This window comes from Leptodactylus fuscus, chromosome 6, assembly GCF_031893055.1.
Source record: "Leptodactylus fuscus isolate aLepFus1 chromosome 6, aLepFus1.hap2, whole genome shotgun sequence".
In the NCBI taxonomy this organism is placed as follows: Eukaryota; Metazoa; Chordata; class Amphibia; order Anura; family Leptodactylidae; genus Leptodactylus; species Leptodactylus fuscus.
The window spans coordinates 103,399,338-103,406,998 of NC_134270.1; positions in this window are offsets into that span (position 1 = coordinate 103,399,338).

Here is a 7,661-nt window from a genome sequence, read left to right on the forward strand (position 1 = left end):
CGCGTTGCACAAACTCTTTTACCTCCTGAATTTGTGAATGAGCTTCTGGAATGATAACCTTTGGTATCCCAGAGATATGGTATCCCTTTGCTTGTATTGTTGACTGCTAACAAGAGCTCCTGAAACTTCCAAGGTTTGATTAAATTTACATGGTAGATTTGGTAGGGCTTCCGTTTACCTGGTTGATGTACTCTATAATTTACATCTCCAACCTTCTCCATAATTTCATATGGCCCTTGCTATTTAGCCAAGAATTTGCTTTCCAGTAGAGATGAGCGAGTATATTCGATCGAATACCTCCACTGCAAAGTTCTTGGTGTAAAAAAGCACCAGAGAAGGTGGGAGGGGCAGTAAAATTTCGATGCTCCTCTCACCTTCCCGGGCACTTTTTTACACCAAGAACTATGCGGCGGTGGTATTCAATCGAATATACTCGCTCATCTCTACTTTCCATTGTATGAACAATGAACCAATACTTCTGAGTTTGCTGTAAGTGTTCCTTTACAATAGGCATTACTTTTTCTATTCTATCTTGCATCTAAGGAAATATGGTCAATCACACTTCTGTATGGAGTAGCCTCATGCCCCCAGGTCTCTTCAGCGATATCCAAAAGACCACGGGGATGTCGACCATATACTAACTCAAAAGGAGAAAACTCTGTAGAGGCCTGAGGTACTTCCCTTACAAAAGACATCAGATAGGGTAAGAGGTAATCCCAGTCTTTCCCATCCTGTGCCACCAATTTTTTAAGCATCCCTCTTAGGGTAAGTTCACACAGGGTTTTTTGGTCCGGAACCTGAGGACCAAAATACGGAACCAAAATACAGGTAGCTGTGACTGGATGCTGGTGCAGTACACTGGCATCCAGTCGCTCACTCCTTTCTGGATTAGGCCCAAATGAATGGGCCTAGTCGGGAGGGAGTGTCTTCAGGCAAATGTCACAAGGCGAATCCTCCTGAAAGAATGAACATCTCGCTTCTTTTTCCAGGAGCGGGAACAAACAGTTCCCAAAAAAAGAACTGACCGACTCCCATTGATTTCAATGGGAGGCATCTTTTTGGTCAGGATTTTGAGGTAGATACGGCCTCAAAATCCTGACCAGAAAACCCCTTGTGAACTTATCCTTAAGGTTTTGTTGAACCTTTCGACCAATCCATCTGCCTTAGGATGGTAGACTGATGTCATTTTGCCTTCCCCCAAAAAAATTCATAAAAAGTGATCAAATTATTGGACATTCCCCAAAATTATGTAATTACTAGCTATAACCCACGATTTCGTCTGCTGTCCCCTCACCCTTGCGCAAACCACCTGCAGCGCCCTTTCCTTGCGGCCGGTGTGGGCCGGGACCCCACGGCCCTGCTGCTGCACCTCCGGCCCTCCGTTTTCCCCCCACCCGTAATGTGGGGGTAATGTCAAGAGAAAGATGAGAGACACCAGACCCAACAATGCAGACAAGCTGAAGGCTGCTATCAAAGCAACCTGGGCTTCCATAACACCTCTGCAGTGCCACAGGCTGATCCCTCCATGCCACATTGCCGCAGTCATACAAAAGAAGCCTGACCAAGTACTGAGAGCATTTACTGGACTTACTTTTTATTTGGTAACATTTCTGTGTTAAATAATTTTTTTTACAATTGGTCTTATATAATATTCTAAATTTCTGAGATAACGACGTTTGGCTTTTCCTTGGCTGTAAGCCATAATCACCAACATTAACAGAAAGAAACACTTGAAAAAGTTCACTCTGTTTGTATTGACTCAATATAATATATGGATTTCACTTTTTCAATTAAATTGCTAAAAAAAACCTAACTTTTTGATGATATTCTAATTTATTGAGATGCACTTGTAAGAGCACACCATGGATGGATCTGAGCTTGCTGCCATGTATGAAAATAACTTTAAAAAAAAAGGCACAGATCTACTGATGTAAATACTGAGTGGGGCCAAGTGGCAACCCTTACATCATATACCCACATGCACAATTCAGTAATAGATATTACTGACCATAAGTGAAGCTGGTAATAAATAAATATCAGCACCAGCCTCTCGGCTAAATTACTGCGTAGATTGGTATTTTACTGGCCAAGTGACATCCCTAGGCATGGTGAGAGTTGTAATTTAGCAACAGCTGATGAGTCGCAAGTTGGCGACCATTGGTTAGTAGTATTATTGTTTGTAGACACCCCCTTTTTGCCTGTGCCTTGTGTAGAAGCATTCAGAGCTGGCAGTGTTTATCAGTGTTTGTGCCACTATTTGTAAAAGTACTGGACTTTATCATACTAGACACCCAAGAAACTCCGGCAATATTCAGTTGCTAGTGCCATCACATTGTTCCCATAACAGTGACAGCCACAGAGTCCATAAACCAGGGCTGGCCTTATAAATGGGTGCAATATAGGAAATTACACAGGGGCCCCATGATTTGGAGCACCAGACTTTTTAGCTTGGTGCCTCAGATCACGGATGCTTCAGTCATAACGGCATTGACATTCTCTGGATACCAATATATACCAGTTTAAACTCATCACCTTAGGCCCGCTACCTAGAAGACTGAAGGTTGCACATAGGATGTCAGCAGTGCAATAGCATCGCAACATCATGTAATCTGTGCAGATCGCTGGCTACAGTAGCAGGGAGAAGCTTCTACTGTTCCACTTACTGGGATATCAAGGAAATATGATTATAAAAATCTTTACATTCTGGAGACAAAAAGGGGGCACTATTATTTAAAGAGGCAATTTTCATATAGGGACATTATTATTTAAAAGAGGAGAGGCGCAATGATGAGGGGGGAATAAAATCTATTACTTATTAGGCAACATAAAGTTGGTCATTATTTTGGGAGGGGGTAAAAAAAGGGTTGTTACTGTTTTGAAAGCAGAACGGGGCAAAATTAATTCACTGTCTAATTCACAATCTATCTGTATGTTTAAAAATCTTTGTGTGTGTGTGTAGGTCATATTCCATAGGGCTTTGACCAGGGACACACTAAATCCAACACAGTCCATAATAATGTCCATCACAGTGATCCACAACCAAAGAACACCCAGAAGAGTGCCGGCTGATGGATCACTGTATCAGTGACAGCCCCAGTGCCCCATTACATTGGCAGTTGGCTTACAGTAAGGGGAAATTAAAAAATCCTGCCACTGTTCTCTTGTAGTGGACACTGACACTGACAGGATGCAATAGATGGACCAACCTGTTTGGGATAGAGGCCAAAGGACAGCGTTTACCCGGACATACCAGAAACTTCTTTATTATTGGAATGAGAACATTCAGTGGTGCGAAACGCGTTGTGCCATGTTCTCATTTCAATAATAAAGAAGTTTCTGGTATGTCCGGGTAAACGCTGTCCTTCGGCTTGTATCCCAAACAGATTGGTCCATCTATTGTATCCATATATTACTTTCTTGCGATGTCAATGCAGCTGCTGCCCGTTGAACTGTCCTGCACTGACTTGTGTCTAAAGGCTCCATCGGCCTGTTGTGACTCCATCACCACCCAACCAGGTGAGCAGACACTCGTCTCTCTGTGTTTCCATTTCACCCTGTGATAATATACGAAGATCGGCTCGGTGTCTCTCCTTGTTTTCCACTGACATTGACAGCACTGTTTTGGACAACAAGACTGTTACAGGGCTCCTTTGGACATGATTCTAGTAGAAAACCTTCCTAGAAGAATGAAGGCTGTTATGCAGATGCTTCCTTTATGGCTAGATGTTTGACCATATAGAATACATGTTAAACTCTTGCTATGCTCTGATTCTCCACAAGGTGGTGCTCTTTTTATTCATGTATTTTCAGAAACAAGTAAAGTATCTGCCACTGTATTTACACATTTTCAGAAAAGAACTTTATTTATGTTAATTTAAAGGGGGTTTCACAACCTAAGGTTCCTGTTCATAATGCTGTAGAAGTGGGGGATGAAAAGCTGTTACAGTTCCAATTGCCCCTGCAATGGTGGATAACAGGCTAAAAGAGCTCCACAGACTGCAGGAGAAGTGGAAATGCCCTGGGGAAAATAGCAAGGACTACCTGGGCTAAATCAGCAAAGACACTAGGGCTGACTTGTGGAGACTGGCATATAGTAAGATGGCTGTAACAATCTACTGTGCTGGCATCATTTGTTACATGTTGGGCCAGGGGCCTGCATTGGAACTGAAATTTACGCCAGTTTGGAGCCAGTTTAGATTTCTATTTTAATTTACTCCAGGTCTCTGGTGTAAATGATAACAATTCAGTCAGGCAGATGAGGTCCCATCCCCATTGCACCCACTCCATGCTCTGCTACGCCTACTGTTCTCCAAAAGGTGGCATTGCATGGCTACTATAAACCAGATGGCTTACAATGTATAGTGATGGGCAGTGGCGTAACTAGGAATGGCAGGGCCCCGTAGTGAACTTTTGACATAGCCCCCCCCCCAACCAACGCCGAAGACCTTGATCGACCCCCTCCTCCGCACTCTATTATGTCCCTTAGTAAACCCTGCACACAGTATTATGTCCCTTAGTGGCCCCTGTACACAGTATTATCCCCCATAGTGGCCCTGCACACAGTATTATCCCCCATAGTGGCCCCTGCACACAGTATTATAGCCCATAGTGTCCCCTGCACACGGTATTATAGCCCATAGTGTCCCCTGCACATACTAGTATGCCCCACAGTGGCCCCTGCACACAGTATTATCCCCCATAGTGGCCGTGCACACAGTATTATAGCCCATAGTGGCCCCTGCACACAGTATTATGCCCCATAGTGGCCCCTGCACACAGTATTATAGCCCATAGTGTCCCCTGCACATACTAGTATGCCCCACAGTGGCCCCTACACACAGTATTATCCCCCATAGTGGCCCCTACACACAGTATTATCCCCCATAGTCGCCCCTGCACACAGTATTATAGCCCATAGTGGACACCCATAAACAATTATTATACTCTGGGTTTTCAGACCCCAGAGTATAATAATTGGAGACCCGGGGGAATAAAAAAATAAAAAATTACTGTTACTTACCTGTCTCCCGACTCCTACGCTGTCTTGTCCGCTGTTGGCCCACTTCTATGACGTCGGACGTCACATGACCCGGGAAGCAGGCCGGGTTCATGTGACGTCAGACAAGTAGGACGGAGGCCTGGCAGGATCATGGAGAGGTAAGTAACAGTGATTTTTATCTTCCCTTACCTCTCCCGGGCCTCCGATCATTATACTCGGGGGTCTGCAAAGACCCCTGAGTATAATGATAGTCTTTGTGGGGCTCGCAGTGTCACTTACCGATCCCGGCCCAGCCAGGATCGGCAAGTGAATATGGCCCGTAACGGCCTATAAAAAAAAAAAAATGCAGCGGTAGCGGCTGTCACCGGGCCCCTAATGGCCCGGGCCCTGTGGCAGCCGTCTCCGCTGCCTCTACGGTAGTTACGCCCCATTGGGTCATGGTGATCGAACAAGTGCCAATGGACCCTACTGATCTCCTCTTGATGACTTATTCTGATTTAAAATAATAGTCACCCTTATATATAACAGTCCTTTCCTAGTAATACCCCCATATATATTAGTTCTTCCCTTATAAATAATAATAGCCCCTCTTATAAATAATAATAGTCTCCACAACTAAAATTGTCCCCCTTAAAAATATTTTTCCCTTCTTAAATGTTTCTCCCCATTATAAGTAATAGTATTGCCCTTATGAATACTAGTTTCTCCCCCTTATCAATTATAGCCCGCCTTTTGCTGCTCAGAAGACAATAAATCTTTTATCCACGCTGCCATGATCCCCCCGCTGAGTGTAAGAGCCTGTCATTACACAACCTGTGCCAAGACAGATCTCTTATAGTTCTCTGCCCTGTCATAGGTGAGAGGCTTGTTGTCAGTGGCGATCCATGGATTCGTGTCACCTGGCCAAAAGCCTGCTGCCCTGATCCTGGGGGCCCCTTTGAGGACAGGGGCCCTGGATAATTGCTCAGTTGATCCCCCCCCCAACACCAGCCTTAGCTATTACAACTCATGTGCTAGAGATCAGTGCCCATCTCTGCTGCCTGGAGAGTTCAGTACGGCCGATCTCTGCCGGTGGTGTATAGCACAAACAATAGTGAGGGAGTCAGGTTTTCCCAGACTGCTATCATGGTGCTGTGGGCCCCAGCCATCTCCAGCTGGCCGAGGGCCCACTACTCATCCAGGCCCGATTGTGGTCGTCCACCCTGTGTCCGTGATAGTTACGCCATCAAACTATCAGTTTTGGTTTTGTGAATCTGATGAATATAACTGCATTAGGCTAAAGGATCGGAGAGGGCATAAGGACCTGTAACCACACTGATGTCCTGTGACAAGGTGTGTTGTCACATCGTCCATTAGCTGTTTATATTATCCATCAGTTTTTGTATTCTTGAATTCATCACATTTTCTCCCCATTTAGATGCATTTTCTTGTTTGTTTCCAGGGAAACAGAGATCAAATAACACACTTTATGTAAAGAATGTGTATAGATTTTCAATGTGTTTAACCTTGTTTATAGAAAAGGTAATGTATGTGTATGAAAAGGAAGAATACCGTGACAGTGGAGGAAGGCGAGCGCCGCTAACACATAAATGGGTCACTATAGAGGAAGGTCATACATTAGAATCTAGAAGAATGATATTCAGAAGAGGATCGGCAAACAGAATACACACACAGAGCCACAAACCAACATTTTACAGGTTAAATCTACATGGGTCTAGATGCCTTGAAAGTAAGAACATCGTAGGTTATGGGATCTAGACATTTTGGGTATAGGATATTGATCAATGGTCTGTAGAAATGTACTGTTTGTGTTAATCATGTAGAAACCAGTACATAATGTAGTGCAGCAATGGTGCCCTTTATTGGAGTCCTGTTCAGCAGAGCTACACTGTGCAGCTAGCAGGGGGGTGTTAGCCCCGGGTCCACTGACTATGGGGGAGCTCACATCGGGGCGACCACAACACGTTAACCCCACACATCAACTGCATCGGCGTCTGCATGACACCAATACAGTTGAAATACATAGTAGAGAAGGAAACGTCTAGCTTCCTTCTCTGCTAGTAAGCAGCCCATAAGCCACAATATTAAGAGGGGAATTGTACAGTATTAATTTTAGGTGGCACTCAGGCAATATTGATTTAAGGAGGTACATAGGAGATTATTAAGTTGGGGGAATTATTCATGGTGAGCATTATTAAATTAAAAAGGCACATGCGGGTATTATTCATTTACAGGGGATTTTAGATCATGTATTTTATAACTGGAGGTATCAGTAGGAAGGAGATTTTATGTAGTTGAGGACAATATGGCCAGGTGCCTGGAAGAGTGAGGAGTCAAAGATGTCTGTGTAACACTCAGGAGGGCCAGGGCTGGTATCATGGGTAATATATCAGATGTGGGCGGCTTTCAGGGAGTCCCTGGGTCCCAAATGTGCACAAAATCTCCTTTTTGATGTCCTTGACTACCCACCCCCACTCTGATATCTGACAATGACAACAGACAACCAGGTCTCGGGGGGTAGTCGTTGCTCTTTTACTAGCAGGACAAAGTAATACAAATGTACATATGGAATAATTCTTCACATACAATACAGCGATCTTTGTAGGTAGTGTCCAATTGAGCAGGTGATAGAGTTTGGAGCAGGAATGCTTTGGATAGTTTA